This window comes from Saccopteryx leptura, chromosome 7, assembly GCF_036850995.1.
Source record: "Saccopteryx leptura isolate mSacLep1 chromosome 7, mSacLep1_pri_phased_curated, whole genome shotgun sequence".
Taxonomy (NCBI): domain Eukaryota; kingdom Metazoa; phylum Chordata; class Mammalia; order Chiroptera; family Emballonuridae; genus Saccopteryx; species Saccopteryx leptura.
In genome coordinates this window covers 115,261,355-115,267,354 of record NC_089509.1, presented here as the reverse complement: position 1 = coordinate 115,267,354, position 6,000 = coordinate 115,261,355, and positions in this window count along the sequence as shown.

The following is a 6,000-nucleotide window of genomic DNA, read 5'->3' as shown; positions in this document are numbered from 1 at the left end:
CTCTAATCTGGTCACCACCGGCCTCTCTTCGAATTTCCCACCCCCCTCCTGGCGACTCGGCAGGAGTCTTCCTCGCTGCGTCTGCACTGGCATCTACTCCCATCTCTGCCGGTTGTAGCCACAGCCCTGGCAACACGTGCAACTCCAGCTCTGACCTGAGGATCTCGCTCCACCCCTCCGACCACCATCTCCTTCCCTCCGCCTCTCAGGAGCCTCAGTGCTCCCCTCCGACCACCATCTCCTTCCCTCCGCTTCTCGGGAGCCTCAGTGCTCCCCTCCGACCACCATCTCCTTCCCTCCGCCTCTCAGGAGCCTCAGTGCTCCCCTCCGACCACCATCTCCTTCCCTCCGCTTCTCGGGAGCCTCAGTGCTCCCCTCCGACCACCATCTCCTTCCCTCCGCCTCTCAGGAGCCTCAGTGCTCCCCTCCGACCACCATCTCCTTCCCTCCGCCTCTCAGGAGCCTCAGTGCCGCCTCGACCCCATCTCCTTCCCTCCGCCTCTCAGGAGCCTCAGTGCTCCCCTCCGACCACCATCTCCTTCCCTCCGCCTCTCAGGAGCCTCAGTGCCGCCTCGACCCCATCTCCTTCCCTCCGCCTCTCAGGAGCCTCAGTGCTCCCCTCCGACCACCATCTCCTTCCCTCCGCCTCTCAGGAGCCTCAGTGCCGCCTCGACCCCATCCCGCTCTCTTCCCTCCGCCTCTCAGGAGCCTCAGTGCCGCCTCGACCCCATCCCGCTCTCTTCCCTCCGCCTCTCAGGAGCCTCAGTGCCGCCTCGACCCCATCCCGCTCTCTTCCCTCCGCCTCTCAGGAGCCTCAGTGCCGCCTCGACCCCATCCCGCTCTCTTCCCTCCGCCTCTCAGGAGCCTCAGTGCCGCCTCGACCCCATCCCGCTCTCTTCCCTCCGCCTCTCAGGAGCCTCAGTGCCGCCTCGACCCCATCCCGCTCTCTTCCCTCCGCCTCTCAGGAGCCTCAGTGCCGCCTCGACCCCATCTCCTTCCCTCCGCCTCTCAGGAGCCTCAGTGCTCCCCTCCGACCACCATCTCCTTCCCTCCGCCTCTCAGGAGCCTCAGTGCTCCCCTCCGACCACCATCTCCTTCCCTCCGCCTCTCAGGAGCCTCAGTGCCGCCTCGACCCCATCTCCTTCCCTCCGCCTCTCAGGAGCCTCAGTGCCGCCTCGACGCCATCTCCTTCCCTCCGCCTCTCAGGAGCCTCAGTGCTCCCCTCCGACCACCATCTCCTTCCCTCCGCCTCTCAGGAGCCTCAGTGCCGCCTCGACCCCATCTCCTTCCCTCCGCCTCTCAGGAGCCTCAGTGCCGCCTCGACCCCATCTCCTTCCCTCCGCCTCTCAGGAGCCTCAGTGCTCCCCTCCGACCACCATCTCCTTCCCTCCGCCTCTCAGGAGCCTCAGTGCCGCCTCGACCCCATCTCCTTCCCTCCGCCTCTCAGGAGCCTCAGTGCCGCCTCGACCCCATCTCCTTCCCTCCGCCTCTCAGGAGCCTCAGTGCCGCCTCGACCCCATCTCCTTCCCTCCGCCTCTCGGGAGCCTCAGTGCTCCCCTCCGACCACCATCTCCTTCCCTCCGCCTCTCAGGAGCCTCAGTGCTCCCCTCCGACCACCATCTCCTTCCCTCCGCCTCTCAGGAGCCTCAGTGCCGCCTCGACCTCATCTCCTTCCCTCCGCCTCTCAGGAGCCTCAGTGCCGCCTCGACCACCATCTCCTTCCCTCCGCCTCTCAGGAGCCTCAGTGCTCCCCTCGACCCCATCTCCTTCCCTCCGCCTCTCAGGAGCCTCAGTGCTCCCCTCCGACCACCATCTCCTTCCCTCCGCCTCTCAGGAGCCTCAGTGCTCCCCTCGACCCCATCTCCTTCCCTCCGCCTCTCAGGAGCCTCAGTGCTCCCCTCGACCCCATCTCCTTCCCTCCGCCTCTCAGGAGCCTCAGTGCTCCCCTCGACCCCATCTCCTTCCCTCCGCCTCTCAGGAGCCTCGGTGCCGCCTCGACCCCATCCCGCTCTCTTCCCTCCTGCTCACTCAGCCTCTATCGCACACACAGCGCCTGCAGCCCTGCCTCCTCTCCCGGGGACCTTCCGCCTCACTCCTCCTGCCACGCCGCCCTGAAAGCCCCCAGCCGGACTCCCCCTTCCTGACAGGGTGGCTGACTTTGCCAAGAGAAACTCCTACCAGGCAGCTTCGCACCAGGACAAACCCCCGGTTCTCCACCAGCGGCTCGGCTCGGTAGCCGAGGTCTTCCAAACATCGTCCATCTGCCTTCTCCAACGGCTGCCGTTCCCAAGCCTGCGTTTCCCTAGTTGATCCTGCCTCCCTCCCTCACCTTCCCATTCTCATAGAGCAGTTCACTTCCAGACACCATCAAAAAATAAACCCCTCACTTCTGCGCCCGCGAACGGTAGATGGGTCTCCCTGGCCACCTTCAAATCACCCACATCTGCCCCTTTGTTCACCTACTTACGCAGGGTTCACTCGGCAGGCACCCGCAGGGCTACAGCCCACAGCCACCCAGCCCCTCCTGGGGTGTCTCCCTCCTGGTGTTATCAAGATTTTTCCATGTGAAAAACAAGTAAACAACAACAACAACAACAACAACAAAACACCCTCCCTGCCAATGGCCCTCAGCCTTGCCTGTGCATTTGAAAGGCATGACACCGGATCAATTGAATAGAAATCTCTTGGGTGAGGCCAGGACATGCCCGGGCTTGTGCAGAGTGTAGCCTAGACTGAGAACCAGGCTCTCAATGGCTTCCTTCTTGTGCCTGGGAATTGCCTGTCTCTTCACCCTAACTCAGTGGTTCTTAAACTTTTTGAAGTCGGGGCGCATTTAAAATCCTACAAATAATAGTAGGCTCACAATAAACAAATTTCTGAGAAATATGTTATAATAATGTAAGGCCAGTAGCCACGGCCACCATCACAGCCGCCTGGCCTGTGCAGGTTCGCATTAGATTCAGACAGTTGGTAAAGAAACAACAGACCCAAGAACTGGTGAGTCATTACCTTTATTTAATCCTAGCTTGCACCCGGCAGGCAAGTAAAAACACACACTGGGCTCCAAAACCCACTCATTCAGTGCTCACAAAGCTACTGACTTACCTGAGTTTTCTAGAATCAAAGGTTTCTAGCTCACCAGCCTTATTCACCTCTGTTCCCCATCTCCTTCCTTCTCTCTGCACAAACTCTGCACAAACTGGCTTCTCCTTTAGCACTCTGCCATCTTGGCTGCTTCTCCTCTCCTCCACTGGCCTTTCTCTGCTCTCCTCTCCAATGTTAATCTCAGGAACTGAGAGAGAGCAAGCTCCTGGTCTGCCCCACTTTATAGTGTAGAAATCAAAACCTTTAATCCAATATACAAACAAGGAAGTCTCTGATACAAAGTCACTTATCTGAGGCATAATGGGATTCCTCATCAGAGTGCACCCCCGACATCATGGATGTGGGGAAAAGCTTAGTCTTAAAACTAAGCCTTAGGCTATAACCACCCTGCCTGCTTACAGCCTGTCCCCCACACCGAATGCAAACTATAAGCTAGCAAACATATATATTATATTTACAAACTTATTTGACCAACATTCTGACATTAAAACACATTTTTATGTAGCAATTTTTGAGTTATGCTTTTTAGAATTCGTATAAAAGAGGGGTTAAAAAATAAAAAAACAACACAAAAGATATCTTTTTATGTATATAGATACATTCTTAGTAAGATTTAGTAAATTCGGCAGGTCCCAGCATGAATGTGTTAAGTTTTTTCATTCTTGTGTTTATGAGAAACATGAGCCTGATGTGTCCTAGTGATTTCTTCAATGTTTGGGCATATATTTGTTTTTTGTTTTTTTGTTTTTTGTTTTTTTGGTATTTTTCCGAAGTGAGAAGCGGGGGAGAGGCAGACAGACAGACTCCCGCATGTGCCCAACTGGGATCCACCTGGCATGCCCACCAGGGGGCAATGCTCTGCCCATCTGGGGTGTTCGCACTGCTGCAATCGGAGCCATTCCAGCGCCTGAGGTGGAGGCCATGGAGCCATCCCCAGTGCCTGGGCCAACTTTGCTCCAATGGAGCCTTGGCTGTGGGAGGGAAAGAGAGAGATAAAGAGGAAGGAGAGGGGGAAGGGTGGAGAAGCAGATGGGTGCTTCTCCTGTGTGCCCTGGTCGGGAATCAAACCTGGGATTTCCACATTCTGGGCCGATGCTCTACCACTGAGCCAACTGGCCAGGGCCTGTTTGGGCATATATTTGAAAGGCAAACTCTCATTTCCTCATCAACATATTGAAGAATTCCTCTCTTTTTACTCTTAATTGTGTTAAGTGCAGAAAACCCCCATGATACATATCATCTTAACTTTACACCAAACAAAGGATAGAAGAAACTTGCCTCCAGTCTTTCCAGGGAACATGGAGGGTAGTGTAAACCAGTGGTACCCAACCCCTGGGCCACGGACCGGTACTGGTCCGTGGGCCATTTGGTACTGGTCTGCAGAGCAAGAATAAATAACTTACATTATTTCCATTTTATTTATATTTAAGTCTGAATGATGTTTTATTATTTTTTTTTATTTTTTTTATTTATTCATTTTAGAGAGGAGGGGGGGAGATACAGAGAGAGAGAGAGAGAGAGAAAGAGAGAAGGGGGAGGAGCAGGAAGCATCAACTCCCATATGTGCCTTGACCAGGCAAGCCCAGGGTTCTGAACCGGCAACCTCAGTGTTTCCAGGTTGACGCTTTATCCACTACACCACCACAGGTCAGGCTAATGTTTTATTTTTTAAAAAAAAAACAGATTCCTTCTGTTACATCTGTCTAAGACTTACTCTTGATGCTTGTCTCGGTCATGTGATACATTTATCCATCCCACCCTAAAGGCTGGTCCGTGAAAATATTTTCTGACATTCAACCGGTCTGTGGCCCAAAAAAGGTTGGGGACCACTGGACTGTAAACAATCCAGCACCACAGCTTAACAGCCTTTTGCAACCTAATCAGGCAAGTGAGGTGGGGGTTGGGCAGACTGTCAGCTTATAGTCAATTCCCCACACCTCTGTCCCCTAAAAATCTAAACTCCAAAAATCCTGTTGCTTTTTTGGTCTCAACAGGCACATATTTCTCTGGAGTACCATCGGGCACACCTGGAAATCTTCTAGGGTGCACACTTTCAGAAACACTGCCTTAGCTGGTGACCTGTGGGTAAACAGTCCTCACTCCCTGTCACAGTGTCATTTCCTCCCACTGCAGCCTGGCTCCCGCCTCCTGCCTCCCCCACTGAAGCCTTCCCATCAGGACCTCCAACGATGTCCTTCTTCCCACGTCTTCCTGCCCTCCCCCGCCTCCCCACGTTCTTCTGACCACGCCCCCCCCCCAGTTCCCCACCTTCCTCCAAGCTGTCCAGTTTCGCCCGTGCCCTCTGCCCTATTGGCACGTCCCTGGCTTTCGTTCTCGGCTTCTCTTCTGTCTACCCCACGCTCTTTCCGGGGCACACCCGCCGCTAAGACTCCCGAATCTGCACTTCCAGCCTTGACCTTCCAGGGCTCCCATCCACACTGTCTGCTGCCTCCGGGAGTATCCAATGGACACTTACGCTCCACCTCTTTTGGACATCCCTTACTTTACACTGAAAACCTGTTCTTCTACATGGGCTGCCCATCTAGATTCCTGTCACTGATCCACCCGGTCTCCCAAGACGGACTCTGGATGACCTCTTCATCCCCGCCCACATCTGATTGATCACGGAGCTTGGAACCCTCTGGAACCCACCCCCTTGTCCACAGCTGCACTGACGCTGGCTGGCTTTGCTCCACCTTTGCGTCGTTCATTCCCGGGACTTTTCAAGGGGACCTCCACGCGCCCATCCTCCCTCAGACTCTGTCCTACCCCGCTTACGCCTCTCACTCCGTCCTTCCTCCTGTCGGTACCAGGGCTCTCTCTCTCTCGAGAACCTCCAGGCGCCCATCCTCCCTCAGACTCTGTCCTACCCCGCTCACGCCTCTCACTCCGTCC